Consider the following 16963-nt stretch of genomic DNA (forward strand, 5'->3'; position numbering starts at 1 on the left):
TGACCCATAACAGTGATGTCATCAGCAAATGTGAACATGATGTTAGAGCTGTACTTAGTCGCACTTTTATCTCCACTCTCTAATTTCTGGCAGTCAGTCAGTCTTCCATCCTTGCCTTTTATACCAAGCAGCCTCATGTGCAGCACCTTGGCAAAGGCCTTCTAAAAATGCAAGTAAACAACATCCACCAAATCTCTTACTTGTTAGCTCCTCAAAGAATTCCAAAAGATTTGTTATATTTCCCTTAACAATACCAGAGAATTCCACTCAGCTTTATCATATACCACCAAATACTCCATAATTTCATCCTTAGTAATGAACTTGAAAATCTTATCAACTACCAAGGTCAGGCTAATATGCCTAGAATTTGCTGTATTTTGCCTCTCTCCCTCCTTGAATGTTGGTGTCACTTCTGTGATTCTCCAGTCCTCTGGAACCCTCTGTGACAAGATCTCTGACAGATTACTACTACTGTCTCCAAGATCTCATCAGCTACTTCTTTCAGAACTCTTGCATGTTGGTCCATCTGGTCCAGGTGATTTATCCAGCTTCCAGCAATTCAACTACCTCAGCTCCTCCTGCTTCGTAATAACTTAGTAAGACACTTCATGTCTGCTCCCTGACACTCCGGAACTGCTCTCTTCTTGCTGCTGCCATCAGGAAGGAAGTACAAGAGACTTAGGTCCTGCACGACCAGGTTCAGAAACAGTTATCACCCTTCAACCATCAGGCTCCTAAATTAGCATGAATAACTTCACTCAGCACAAATATGAACTGATTCCACAAGTTGTGGGCTCACTTTCAAGCACTCTAGAACTCAAGTTCTCAGAACGTAAGTATGCACTTATTTATCTGTCTTTCTATCTATTTATTTATTATTTGCACAGTTTGTCTTCTTTTGCACGTTGGTTGCTTGTCAGCTTTTGTGTGTAGTTTTATTATTGATTTGTTTGCATTTCTTTGCCCCACTCTGAACGCCTGCAACACAATGTATCTGAAGGGAGTATATGGTGATATAAAGTATGCATATTTTGATAATTATCTTACTTTGAACTTTGAATTTCTGGCATGTTACTGGTGTCTTCCACTGTGCAAACTGACACAAAGTATTTACTTACCTCCTCTTCCATTTCTCTGTTCCCCATCACTTCTTCTCCAGCATCATATTCAAGCAGCCCAACATCTACTCTTACTTCCCTCTTGTTAGCCACAGTTGTGTCATCTTTCCTTTAGAATACTTCTTCATCATTGGGATGTATATATCCTGTGCTTTCTGAATTGCTTCCAGAAATTCCAGCCGTCATCTCTGCCGGTTTTCTTTTCAAATCAATTCTGGCCAATTCCTCTCTCCTGCCTCTGTAATTCCATTTACTCCACTGTAGTACTGATACATCTTTCTTTAGTTTTTCCTTCTCAACATTCATGGTGAATTCTATCACATTATGATCACTTTACCCTAGGGGTTCTTTTACTTTAAGTTCTCTAATCAATTCCAGATCATTGCACAACACCCAATCCAGAATAGCTGATCCCCTAGCAGGCTCAACCATGAGCTGCTCTGAAAAGCCATTTTGTGGGCATTCTAGAAATTTTATGAGAGATGTAGATGGGGTAAATCCAAGTAGGCTTTTTCCATTGAGGTTGGGTGACACTAGAACAAGTGTGAAAGGTGAAGGTGAGGGGAACATCTTCACTCAGAGGATGTTGAGAGCGATGAACGTGCTGCCAGTGGAAATGCTGGATACAGATTTGATTTCAACATTTAAGAGAAGTTTGGCTAAATACCCATGGTCCAAGCGCTGTCAATGGGACCAGGCAGAATAACAGTTCAGTGTGGACTAGAAAGGCCGAAGAGTTTGTTTCTTTGTTGTAGTGCTCCATCAATCTATGGCTCTCTATAAATAATTGAAAACTTTCAGTGAATTTCTAAATAATAAATTGGAATAGTGCTATTTTCTAACAAACACTTTGCCTAATACTGATACAGAGCAAGATTAGAATGCTTTGGCACGCTGCTTGAATTCTCATCACTTCCAGTTCTTTGTCCTTTCCATTAATCTCCAGCAATGCATACATCATGTCAGTGAACTTTCAGAGTAATTGGTTGAAACAGCAGCTCATAAAAAGGTGCAGCTGCTCATCTCTAACAACCAGTACCTGGAGGATTCAAGTTTCAATATGGCCAATGGCCTTTAAATCTTGATTCACTGCCAAATACTGAACAATAAAAATCACCTAGTCTTCAAAGTGCTTAATATACGGAACACCTGCAGACCAATGGTATGCAATAAGAAGAGTTTAATAAGCCTGTGCTTTGTCCTTCACTATACTGGGAATTTTAGGACAGAAAGCAAATTTAAATTTTCACTATCAACCAACACTTACAATTCAGTGCATTGTGGGAGAAGAATTTTATTTGCTTTGAAGCAGTAAAGAACGATGGCTGGGTGAGACTGGAATCTCATTTTTCAACATCCCTTCTTAGTGATTGTATAACAAAATAAAACATCCTTAGAGATGTTTTTTTTTGTCTGGGTCTTTCACACTGAGAAAAATTGTTAGTGTTTGGGGAATTGAAAACAAAAAAACCCATAAAAACTGCATGCTATTCTTAGCCTATTGTTTAATGTATGGTGCAATAATATGCATGTGTTGTAATCATGAAATGTTTTATCTCCCATATTTTAATTTTCAATTGATTAAGATGTCGCATTGAAAAAATTGCAACCCATTGGCTAAAAAAGCAAGAAAAATAAAATAGTGATAAATAAAAGGAAAGCTTAAAAAATAAACTATACTTATTTCTCAAATTTCTCTTATAGGAATTCAATGCGTGTAAATGTAATCAAATGTACCAAGAAAGAAAAGAGAAAATTAAATATATATATATATTTTTTTAAGTTTTATATATATAAAATCACAAATAACAACAACTTCTGGGGCACCTTGAAGGCAATCTCATGCAGCACCGCTCGATGGATCTGATTAAATATTCCTGTTTCATCCTGCTACAGCTGAGAATCACAACTGCTTCATAGGTCTGTATAATTAATAAAGATGTCTCAATGCAATTGAATAATATATCACTGCTTAAAACTGATGGGGAAAAAGCCAATTCTGGCCGTAATTCTCACTGGGCTCTTCGTAGAAAACATGGCTGCTGGTCAGGGATACAAGTGCATTTAAGTAAAAGGGCCTTTTGACTCCCGATACCGACTACCTTACTGGCAAATGTACTGTCTCTCATAAATAAAACTGAAGATCTAAGAGCCAGAGCGCTATATCAGAGGGACATTAGGACTGCTTGCATCCTTTGTTTCATGGAATCTTGGTTAACCTCTTCCATACTGGATGCAGCGATTCAGATTGACAGGTTCACTATACACCATCAGAAGAGGACCGTGAAGTCTCTCAAAAGCAGAGGTTGAGGTATATACCTCATGATCAACTCTTGGTGCACAGATGTATCAGCGTCGTCCCAATTCTGCTCACCAGACCAGGAGATCTCCCAATTAAGTGCCGTCCATTTTGCCTGCTGCAGGACATTTCCTTGATCACTTTGGTAGCAGTTTATATTGCAGAATCAGAATCAGGTTTATTATCACCGGCATGTGGTGTGAAATTTGCTAACTTAGTAGCAGCAGCTCAATGCGATACATAATCTAGCAGAGAGAGAAAAATAATAATAATAAATAAAATAAAACATAATAATAAATAAGCAAGTAAATCAATTACATATATTGAATAGATTATTTAAAAATGTGCAAAAACAGAAATACTGTATATAAAAAAAGTGAAGTAGTGTCGAAAGCTCAAAGTCCATTGAGTGCACTTCAGGACAATATCAAACAGGTTCTAGATAATCTGTGCAATGGGATCAACATGTAGGAAACAGCACAGCCTGATGCCTTCACTATCATTTTGGGGGATTTTACCCAGGCCAACCTGAAAAAGTCACTAAATAATTGCCATCAACAAATCACTTGTAGTACCAGGATAAACAACACATTGAGCCACTGTTAACACCACCATCAAGAATGCCTGCCGTGCTATTCCACATCCACCCTTCAGAAAGTCTGATCACCTGGCTTACTTCTACTCCCTGAGTATATGCAGAGACTGAAGTCTGCAGCACCAGCAGTGAGGACCGAGGTGGTATGGACAAGGGAAGCACAGGAGTGCCTACAGGACTGCTTTGTATTGGTGAACTGGACTGTATTCAAGGATTCATCTTCGGATCTGGATGAGTATACCACAGTTGTTACCAACTTCTTCAGAAACTATGTGGAATGGTGTGTGCCTACAAAAACTTGCTGTATATTCCCAAACCAAAAGCCATGGATGAACCAGGAAGTTGGTCATCTGCTGAAGGCTAGATCTGTGGCATTTAAGTCTGGTGACCCAGGTCTGTACAAGAAATCCAGGTATGACTTACAGATGCATTTCAAGAGCAAAGAGGAAATTCTGAGTGAGGTTGGGGACAACATTGGATGCACAACTTTGGCAGAATTTGCAAGACATTGCTTCCTACAAAGCGAAACCCAATAGCATGAATGGCAGTGATGCTTCACTATCAGATGAGCTCAAAGCCTTCTACACCCACTTGGAAAGGGAGAATATAATGGCAACTGTGAAAATCCCTGCTGCACCCAGTGACCCTGTGATCTCTGTCTTGGAGGCCGATGTCAGGCTGTCTTTAATGATGGTGAACCCTCGCAAGGCACCAAGCTCTGATGGAGTATCAGGTAAGGCTCTGAAGACTTGTGCCACTGATGCACCATCAATAACACGCTGAGACTTAGGAAGTGAGATATCAGCTTTTATTGACTGGAAGAATAAACAGCACTACATCCTGGGGAAAATGAGGGAGAGCAGCAGCCCACAGTCGCCTTTATACAGGGGTCTGTGGGAGGAGCCACAGGAGCAGTCAGCAGGGTCTGTGGGAGGAGCCACAGGAGCAGTCAGACAGGTATATCTAGTTCACCACAGCCACCCAACTGGCAGGAGTATTCAAAGACATTTTCAACCTCTAACTGCAATGGTTGGAAGTTCCCACCTGCTTCAAAAAGGCAACAATTATACCAGTGCCTAAGAAGAGTACTGTGAGCTGCCTTAATGACCATTGCCCAGTAACATTCGCATCTACAATGATGAAATGCTTTGAGAGGTTGGTCCTGGCTAAAATGAACTCCTGCCTCAATAAGGACCTGTACCTACTGTCATATGCTTAACGCCACAATGGTCTACAGCATACACAATCTCGCACAGCCTTAGATCACCTGGACAATAAAAACACCTATGTAAGGATGCTGTTCATTGACTATAGCTCAACGTTTAACACCATCATTCCCACAGTCCTGATCAATAAGCTGCAGATCCTGGGCCTCTGTACCTCCCTCTGTAACTGGATCCTCGACTTCTTAACTGGAAGACCACAATCTGTGCGGATTGGTAATAAAATCTCCTTCTTGCTGACGATCAACACTGGCACACCTCAGTGGTGTGTGCTTAGCCCTCTGATCTACTCTCTCTATAGCCATGAGTGTGTGGCTAGGTGTAGCTGAAATGACATCTGTAAGTTAGCTGATTATACAGCCATTCTTGCTCGAATCTCAGATGGAGATGAGAGGGTGTACAGGAGTGAGGTCTACCAGCTAGTTGAGTGGTGTCACAGCAAAAACCTTACACTCAATGTCAGTAAGGCAAAAGAGCTGATTGTGGGCTTCAGGAAGGGTAAGATGAGGGAACACAAACAAATTCTCATAGAGGGATCAGAAGCGGAGAGGGTGACCAATTTCAAATCGTCTTTCTCTATTTTACTGTGAATGCCTGCAAGAAAATTGTACTTTCATAATAAACCTATTCTGAACATTGAACTAAATTCTATTTTAAAGTAAAAGAAATAGAAAACATCTTATTTAAAATATCTTATTATTCAGGATCTCAGTTAAAATTTAGCTGAAGCTATATGCTGTATCCAAGCCCTTGAAAATGACGCACTTTTACCTGGGGCCAGCATCCAAATATTCACTCCAAAACCAAAAACACTACTCCTTTCTGTGTCTCCAGTTGGCGGTGAAATGTCTCAGGAGGCATGTATGTACTTAACAGGGAATTCTGTTCAGCTCTTGCATGTTGCTGTTCCATTTGATCATATGCACGTGACTTTCTGACTTCAGCCTGGTCCAATCGCAGTAGCTGAAGCTTCTTTCTGAACTGCAGTCCTACCCTAACATTCCCTCCTCGATGGGGACAGATTATACCAATCCCAGCCTGTGCCTCATGGTCATCGCCTATGCTTCGTGGTCAGTACCTGCTCTCCATTCACCCGAGTTCTTCCCTGCTTCGACAAGCCAGGGGAACAATACTTTTTGGCTTTAATTCTTTTTTATCTGGGCTTGTTGGATATTGACACCTGACAGAGCAGTGCTCAATTTCAATAGCGGCGCTTCTTGGAGATATAGATAAACATAAGACTAAGAAGCAATTAGGTGTTCCTGACCAGACATTTGAAGAATGACTTGCTGTAAGTAATCTGGAGACATCAGCATCAAAGTACATATCCTTTCACCTTGAAATGAGAGCTGCATTAATTTCTGCAAATAACAACATAAAGAACATGGAGGGCTTGTTGTATATAGTTAATCTTAAGATATGTCACGCCAATGTAACTTGCATATTTATTAATGTGCTACACAAAGAAACATTAAAATCGAAGGCCAATAAGCTAGTCAAAGTGCTTGGCTTTGCAGCGTGTCTGAAAAGAGGATGGAGAGGTAGGCGTTTAAGCTTACTCCTTTGATACTGATGGCTCCATATTATCTTCAGTGAGGTTTAGGGAGGGAATTGCTGAGCAATAGCCCCCAGACAACCAAATGCCCAGCTGTAAAATATAGCATAATGGAAATGGGGAACACTCAATTGGCTGGAACTTGGGAATGCAGAAACCTCAGAAATAATGGTCAGCTCAAGATGAGTGACTACGAGCATGGACTTTGCTCACCATTTTCCTGCTTCAGCAACTCCAGACAAGAAAGATTTGGAATAATATTTGTAACTAATCCTCAACATTGCACTGCAGTCAGAACCAGCCTGCGGAAGGAGGATAAAAATTGTTTTGTGCACTATCGGAAAGATACAAACTGATTACACAAAAGTCCATGGAGAATCATTGCTTAAAAAAAAAGAAAATTGACCTTCAGCTATGTTTTTTAACCATGAGGGAGAGATTTTTCATCAATGAACAAAATATTTGACATGAAAGAAGATCTGCATGAAGCAATGAATTGTGATTACTGCATACATTATGAAAAATAAATGTCACACTGTGATTCCTGGCTGCAAATGTGGTACAGACAATTTTCATGCCAGGCACTGGAGAACCTGCCAGACACAAATGGAGAGTGCATTACACAGCCTGCAAATAAACCACAAGGCTCCTTGGAGGGTACACCGACTATCAGACTCGGCAGTTTCAATCACATGCTGGTTTAATATTCTGCAGACAGTTCCTATAGAAGTTTGGTACATGTCCCTTGTGGTGTGTTGTGAACTGGAGCTTAATTTTGATGGCAAGGTCCAGATGGGAAATGAGGGATGGGTTGCATTAATGTTCCTCTGGCTTGCTCACTCTTTTTTTTCAAAGCAATGTTGACAGGACAAGACTGCTGAATCTTCATTCTGCACTTTGGTAGAACCTAAATTTAACAAGAGTCAAGCTGATGGATATATCATGTGTGCCTGGCTCTCGTAAGGGCTCTTGTCCTCACCGGGGAAGATGAATGCATTTTATAGGACTCGAGGATATAGGAATGCAGTTACAAGAGTAGTGTTAAACCATCTCTCTTTTCATTTGAATTTCTATGGGAAACCGTTCAGCTTTAAAGGGAGACACGGCGATTAATAATTTATTTATTTTTAAGCTGAATGATGTTAACCGTTACTATTCAATGTTACAGAATGGTTTTCGTTTCATGGAATAAAAATATTTAATTGGATTTTTCTTTTTTTAAGAGTAGATTCAAATCAACAATAAAGCTGCAAAGCATAGTTTTTTAAATTTCACAGTGATGGCTTTTGCAGGTTATACAGGACGCGCACATCTTGATAAATCCTGCAAACATTTTTAACCGCAAATTTTTATTTTGCCAAACAATGTCATTTACTTATTCTTGTCATTATCTTTGGTATAATATTGTTGCCATGGAAGCATTATTTAAAAATTTAAAAGATAGAAAGAAGTTGTCAGAAAATGAGGAGCAGCATAGGGCTTTTGGCCCATGAAGCCTGCTCTGCCATTCAAAAGGATCAAAATTGATATGATCACAGCCCTGGCTTCACTTCCCCGTCTCTCTGTCCCCAAACCTTGTGACCCATAAAACAAAGATCTCAGCCTTGAATACATTCGAAGATTCAGACTACATGTTTCTCTGAGATAGAGATTTTTTTTTTCCTCTGTAAAGACAGCATCCTTATCTCTGTTTAAAGAGATAACTCCTTTTTCTGAAATTCTAGTCCAATTCTAAATGCTGTAGCAAGGAAAGATATCCCACCCCTCTCAAAGAAATAAAGCAGAAAATGCTGAAAACATTCAACAGAAAAGGTACCATGTGTGATCATCAGAACCGAAATGATGAGAGAAAATAACTTTTTTTTTAATTGTAGAGGAAGAGAAAGATATAGAGGGCAAAAGAAATATCTGTCCCGTAACACACTGACCCGTTGCCTCCCGCATTGTCCATTGTTATTTCAGACTTCTAGTGTCTGTCCTTTTTTTGTTTTAATTCCAGGGTGTCTTCCAAATGCTAAAGAACATAGACTTTTCTTTACAAATTAGTCCTTCAACCCTGCTTAAATTTATTTGAACTATTTGCATTGCCAGTGAGGCTGAGACCTTCCGTTAGGTGGGGGTCAACCATGGATGCTGTGACCTGGCTGTCTACGTTCAATATGCAAGCCAGGGTAGTACAACATGAAGAGCAAGCTGTTGCCCAAGCGGCAGACTCCGTGCAGCTGATGAATCCAAAGAAACAGCGCGATACAGTTTGGCAGACAGTGGCGTCACAAGAATTTCCAGTCAGCATTGAGCTCAACGTAGGACTACCTTAGGGACTCCAGCTCCAATTTTCCCTCAGGGTTTACTTCCAGAGGTTTCCCCATACTTGGGTATAGCCACAATGGAGGCTTGAGATCCTTCTCCTGGATGAGCTGCCAACCATGGCCGATAAGCCCCATCTGCCCAAAGCAACTTGTTTCAAGGTACCAGTCATCCATCTTTGCCCCTTTTTCCTGTCAGTAGAAACAGTTCAATCAGGCTTAGTAACTAAACCACACCTGAAGGCCAGGAGCTGGACCCAATTGTCAGGGGGCATTTGAGTTGCATGCCATTGGGAGCATTTAATAGTTAGTGGGAGTTTATATCCATCACCACCCCCGGCTGTAGCAGCTTCACCATAACATTACAGTAACCTCAAGGCACAGTTGTGGTCGAACAAGTGGGTTATGTATTTAGCATTATTTCCTTTCTTTTCTATTTGATGTGACTTTTTGGAAAATAAGAGCAATACTTTTAAAATGGCCTATGGCCTAGAGAGCTGAGACAAGACTGTACAATTCTACTCCATTCTCCTTGCAATACCATTGCATCCCTAATTATTTGCTACACTTGCATGTTTATTTTCTAAATTTTATATGAGGAAAGCAATATGTTTACAGAACATTGAGCAAAGAACACTACAATATTGGAGCAGTACATGAAGTTGTGCCAAAAAAATTAATCTTGTCATTAAGTACCTAACTAAACACGTTTGCCTACACAATATTCTTTTTCTTCCATAATATGTAGTTTTTCTGTTGTTTTTACCAAAATGGATAATTTCACATTTCCACTCATGATAGTCTGAGGGTTATTTGGCATGAAAATAGGTCCTTTGGTCCAACTTGATAATGCCGACCATAATCCCTCGGCCAGGTTTTTGCCCACTTACTAAACCTATCCATACGCATCACATTCTCTCTGCATCCGTTTCACGAACTGAACTCATCGATCTGAAACATTGACTCTTTTTCCCTTTCCACAGAGGCCACTTGCTCTGCTGCTTACTTCAAGAATTTTTTCATTTATTTTCCTTTATCCTGCCTAATGCCCCAAGATTTCTTCAGCTCTCAAAGTGCCACGTACACCATTGACATTCTGAAGTGATTGTAAAGCTTTCTTTTTCATACATGTAGAAGAGACTCAGTATCTACTGCTGGATTAGACTTTGTAATTGTTTTTTTCTTTGTAGGTTGAACTTTCTTATGCTTGCTTGTATTTTATATGACTACCTATATACATGCAATTGTTCAGTGTGTCCCCTAGTGGCTACAGTTATTTGTATTGTTCTGGAAGCTTCTTTGACTTTCATTATTTGAATAGGGGATATCTGATTGGTTAACTCTTATCTATAAATTTGAATGGAATGTCTCTTATCAATGGTATAAAAATGGCAGAGTACATTGGCTCATCATCTTCCTTTATTTTTTTTTCTTCTTCCCCTTCCCCTACTAGACACTTGCTACTCTCCATTTCCAATTCCTTTGTTCTTTTGGCACTTAATAAAATGATTGTGAAACAACAAGTTTTGTGCCTCTTTCTCAGGTTCCAAAAGAGCCTTGGATCAAAAACATCAGAATCAAACACCACACTATATAAAGATGGCTTTTACTGAAGTGGAACCTACTTTAAAAAGTAAGCATATCAATCCCAAAAGTTAGTCAGATAGAACGAGATTGAAACCAGTGTCAAAGGACAAGTCCATCTGCTGATGCAAACTGCTGCTGTTCATTTCTTCCCTGATTTAAATCAGAATCTGTGAGAGATCTTTCACTAGTTCATTCCAAGAGGTCAGCAACAGAATAAACTATTTTAATACTATTTTAAACAGTGCAGAATCACAGACTTCTTGGAGAAGATGTGCACAAAACACAGGGTAGTATCATTTTCATAAATTAGATCCTGAGCGTTAGGAAACAGAGGTACTGAGTTAATAAGACCAGTCGATAACTGAGCAGGTGGAAATCATTCAGTTGGTCCATCATTCTGTAAGATCATGGCTGATTAAGCCTTGGTCCTAATATCACTATTCTGTCCTTTTCAAATATCCAATCCCCTTATCAATCTTACACATTTCAATAAAGATGCCATGGTAGCATAGTGGTTACTGTGATGGTCTTGCAGCTTGGGTCATCAGAGTTCAGAGTTCAATCCCAGCGTCCTCTGAAAGGAGTTTGTATGTCCTACCTGTGGAGCTTGTGGGTTTCTCTCCACATGGTCCGGTTTTCTCCCTCAGTTCAAAGACATACTGGACAGTTGTAAATGGTCTTGTGATTAGGCTCGGGTTAAGTCGGTGGGTTGCTGGTGGTATGGCTTGAAGGTCCAGAAGGGGCTATTCTGCACTTTATCTCTAAATAAATAAGTAAGATCACCAGGCATCCTTCTTTATTCCAATCAGCCCTTGCAACTTTCTTTTTATGTTAATTCCTTCATTCAAGGAATCAACCTGCATGCCAGCATTTTGTACTTCATGTAAGAGGACACCCAGTCAACAGTCACCCAGTCATGGCAGCCCATGGAACTCTTTATCCGAGTCATCGACAGCAGAATTCTAGGATGACCACATCTATTAAGCTGGCTTCTGAACTACCCATCCCATTGTCCTGTCTGCAATCCATGTCAGTACCTCCATTGGTATGGATTCTATGTATATTATCAATATTACCTCAGAGGCAAGTGAAGATCATGCCACTGAGGGAATATCTATAGTATACACAGAATCTATACCAATGCCCCTTCCTTCTTGTTTCAGATTACAAGACAGTGGACATTCGTCTTTATGGTCCTGTTGTGTGGTCTGATCAAATGGCAGTTAGAAGAGATGAATAAGGTTAGGTTGATGGTGTGGGGAACAGTGCTAGAAAGGGACACGTAAGTGGTACCATATTTGTAACATGTAAATTAGAGGGAAAGTGTAATGTGAGAGGGGGATATGATATGAGTGGATCATTGCCTTCAAAGGACACAGAGTCATTGAGCACAGCAGCACAGAAACAGGCTTTCAGCCCATTTACTATGTTCGACCTGCACTTGTACCATCGCCCTCCATCCCTCTCCCGCCCATGTACTTATCCAAACTTCCCTTAAGTGTTGAAATCGAGCCCACATCCACCACTTCTACTGACAGCTCATTCCCTAATTCTCCATTGCTTCCCACTGTTGTAGCCCATTGGATGAAACTGAGCCTTCTCTCTTTCTGGACCATTTTCTGCTGGTTTACGGGTGCCAGTCTAGTAAAACGCCATTGGTCCTGCAAGAGAAGTAGTTTGCGTCGTAGAATATATTTATTTATGAACCTGACTTGGCTGAATTTTCAGCAGATGTGCAATTTGTTTGAAGTTGAAGGAAGTGAATAATACTGGGTGTGTTATTCTGGTTCTTATTGGTAGAGATTGTTGGCGTGTCTGGGATGTTTTAAACAATGGTGGTGGTTAGTGGTACAACTGATGAGACACAGCATTTGAAGGTGTATACTGTACAGTTACTCTGATAACACTTGAGAGATATTGATGTTGCGGTGTCAACCGAGCTTGGCAGTTAACGTGCAGACATTTCATCACCAGTCAGTACGCAGTTGTTGGTGTTTCACTTTTGGAGTGCTCATGTTTATATAGGCCCCTGTTTGCATACCTCAGTCCTGACTGGATACCCCTTCAGCTGGCCTTTATATTCTATTGGCTCACATTTCTTTGGCTCTTAGGGGTTTGTAAATGCCATATATTTTGATATGCTTGTTTATAGATCTATCAAAAAAGAACCATGCTTCTAAAAATTCTCATGCCTGTTTCGTGTTTGTCTGCGCCAGAACTTCCATGGCATTCCAGTTAAAGTGGTGTCCTTCTTGGTCTTCGTGACAGTGGATTATATCACCGTACTGCCAATTTGTGTTTCTGTGAATGAGTCGAGACATCCTGTCTCGCTGACATAGTTCTTGTTGCAGCCTCCACAAGTGATCCTGCATTGATTTTGTTGGTTGTCTTTATAGTACCTTGATTCTTCAGAGAAGTTTCCTTAAAGTCGTCATTGGTTTGTGAGCCATTATGTATATAAGTGTGAGCACTCCCAGAGAGAAACACTAACAATTTCCCACTGAGGACGTCACCTCAACTGGTGATGAAAGGTTGCAAGCTAATAGCCAAGCTCGGCAAACACCACAACATCAAATGCCTCAACCTGAGCTACCAATATTCACCACCATCCTAAACTTAAGAGATTAGTGAATTTGCAGCACTGATCCAGCTAACCAGGACTGTATCTATTACAGGTATTCCACAGGTGCCATTTACTACCATTTTAAAGCATATGCCCATAGAGACTGCAAATAAAGGCTGATAGTTATTCACCATTCTAAAAAACAGTTTCTGAAATCCTTTTGTCTATGTTAGGTTGAGCACTGTAATGAAGTATGGAGGTAAGTGAACTCAGAAGATTTCAGTCAGAAAGTGCCATTTGGAACTAAAATGGAACTACTATACTATAATACTATAATGGAACTAAATAAGTTACGTAGAAAATAAACCTGTTATTTCGGTACGTTAGGAGATTCAATTGTTGGAATACTAGGCAAGTGATTTATTTGCACCATCTTGTGTTGTAGCCTGAGATTATCTAACTCTGACATAACATGTAAAAGAGAAAAAGCATTTTAATGAATTTTTACTGTTGTTGCTCATCTTCACAGACATTTTTCCAAAAAGGAGCAAAGGCATTAAGCAAGACTGCAGAACTGCTAAAATATTTCTAGGTTTATCACTAGCTCTCCAAATAACACCTCTGGTACATACTGTACCTTGCAGAAGTCACACAGGTTTCCTTAAGACTGAACCTTATTGAGATTCATGTCTTTGATACTTTGTGATAATGGTGTAAAGTATTTTTGACTAAGAGTTAAGTACAGAACGGAAAATTAAAGTATTTATACTCAAGAGAAAATCCACAGATGCTGGAAATCAAAGCAATACAGTCAAGATGCTGGAGGAACTCAGCAGGCCAGGCAAAATCCATGGTAAAGAGTAAACAGTTGATGTTTCTGGCTGAGACCTTCATGAAGAGTCTTGGCTCAAAACATCGAATGTTTACTCTTTTCCATAGATGCACTGGCCTGCTGAGCTCCTCCAGCATTTTGTGTGCAATGCATTTATACTGCTTGTTAGAAATAACATCTTTCTGTGGTTGGCCTCTAAGGATCTGATAAGTCGAAAAACAGCATTGCACATACTGCGAACCAACTTTTCTTTTCATTCCACAAGCAACTAATATGTATTTAATATTCCAGCATATACAGAACATGGCCTTTCATTATAGAAACAAAAAGCGTTGGGAATTTTTAGCAGATTGAAGAGCATACAGAAAAAAAAACAACAGTTAATACTTCACAGCTGTGATTTTTTTCATCCAACTTTGCAAATCTTGGAGGTGTGATTGGTAACAAAAGAAGGGGAGGTGGGCAAGGGAGGAAAGACAGTAGTTGTGGTGCTGGGTGGCCAGCCTTTCTACCATTACTACCAATTCACAGTGACAGCAGTGAGTACCGTCTACAAAATAAACCATGGTCACACAGCAAAGCACCACCTCCCGTGCATGTGACTCTGTTCCTTAGAAGAAGGGTAGCAGCTGCATGATAACGCCACCACTTTCTCCAGGTGATCATTTCTTCATCATCAACAGGTTTAAGATACAGACTGAGTATCTTTTCCAGGAAGACCACAGAATTTAAGAAGATGGCTTAACTCTACCTTTTCAAGGGCAAATATAGATGGGCAAATGTTTTTTCACAGTAACTCCCCATACACGAGTAAGAACAGGGTATGTAATTTAAGTATTGCCAAGAATATTCATAATAGACAAATGGGTTAGTAATGGTGTAAATGATAACAAAAGGTTTATTGTCAACAAACACAAGATGTTCTGCAAATGCTGCAGATGTGGGAATGATAAAGGGTCTCAGCCTGAAGAGTTGACTGTTTATCTCTCCATAGATGCTGCCGGACCTCCAGCATTTTCTGTGTTTTATAAACATCTTCTGTCCAAAAGCTAAGTAGAAAGACCAGCAGAACCTGCAGCTTTTTGAATGCTTTCTCAAAAACTGGCATGTTGTTCCTTCAATATTCAGATTGTTTTTGAAATCATTGGCACTTAAAGTTGAGGGCACTGATTTACATAGCAAAATGCTGCTTCTAATTATCTGTAGTGAATTACTAATATTAAAATAAAAGATATTTTTTATAAAAAATACAAAAACATTATAAAGTAGAAAGCAATCTGTCAAACATCTGCACAAAGCACATGTCTTTTGGATGATACAACACCTGACCCCTCTGATGAATATTAAGACAATGATGGCTCTATTTAAGGAAGAACAAAAGATTTTCTCCTTTAATCCCCAGTCAAATGATTAGTATTTATTTCTCACCATTACAGTAGTTTGCTAATTGACCTCAATAATTTTTATAATGCAAATAAAATGATAATTTTCTTTATTGAAAATTATTTTAAAAATACAAGCTGGACACGAATCAAAAATAGAAAGTATTGGAAATTCTCTGTAGAAAGAGGAAGGGATAAAGTTTCAAGTCAGTGATTTGTGATTAGAACAAACTTACTGCACCTCTCACTAGGTCAGAATATGTTTACTGTATTACTACCCAGAATGCATGAGTTTAAATACCAATACTTTTATGTGGGAGTTCTAAATTCAGTAAGTTAAATAAAATAAATAACAAGCTAGATTCAGTAATGGTAACCATGAAAGCTACCAGATTGTTGGCCAAAACCCATTTGGATCACAGGGAGGATGCCTGCCATCCTCAGCCAGTCTGGCCTGTATATGACTCCAGCAAACCAATATGGTTGACTCTCAGCCAACCATGGGGAATGGCCTTACAACCCTTTGGATGTGTGAAAATTTGGGATGGGAATTTTTCTATGAATAAATAAAATAAAAATGTTTTTGGACCTTGCAGCGTCTGGGGGGATATCATGAAGATCTCTGAGGCTGCAGTTGACCGTGGATGTTGCAGCCTAGTTGTCTACATGATACACAAGCCAGGTCAGTATAATATGAAGTGCAAGCAGTTTCCCTTGTAATAGGCTCCCCCTCTCCACGTAGCTGATGAATCCCAAGGAACAGCGGAGACTGATGATGTTTGGCACCAGCAGCAATGCAGTAGTTGCTAGTCAGCATTGAACTCAACATAGGACTGCCTTAGGGACACCAGCTCTGAATTTTTCCTCTGGTTTTACTCCTGAAGTTTTCCCTATGAGTGGGTATAGCCACAATGCAACGGAGGTTTGAGACCGGTGTTTTCCCTCTCCTGGATCAACCAGGGCTGATGAGCCCCATCTGTCCGAAGCAATTGATTTCTATTGAAGATTTCTACGCAACTACAAATCATGCTGTTCCTTGATTACCTACTTCCTTCTCCTACAGTGAAAGGAGAGGAAGTAATTAATCCAGATGTGCAATATTGCACTTAGCCTTGACTATATTGAGGTTATTTCATGAACTTCCTAAACATCTGGATTTGGAAACAAACTACTTTTTATCAACAGATATAAACCATAAAGTGTCAGGGCTAACTAATAAAATAAGAACAAATTCTGCATAAGAGTTCCCCTTTACAATCAAAAGTGCAACTCGTAAAATTCTGGCAGACATTCCCGATTTGCTGCTTTATTTGGAAGGTGCTCCTGAATTCTTGATCCCGAGACAAAAGCTGCATAACAAAGGAGTGTATGGAAAAGTACTTCTCAAGTCTTCAAGCTCCATCCATTTGGCTGCTTTCTCGGCAGCTCAGATTCAGTCCGCATGAATCGTCTGAGCAGCATTTTTAATTATTGGCAAATTGTTCGTGCCAGCATGAGATGGAC

This window comes from Hemitrygon akajei, chromosome 6 (genome assembly GCF_048418815.1).
Source record: "Hemitrygon akajei chromosome 6, sHemAka1.3, whole genome shotgun sequence".
Lineage (NCBI taxonomy): Eukaryota > Metazoa > Chordata > Chondrichthyes > Myliobatiformes > Dasyatidae > Hemitrygon > Hemitrygon akajei.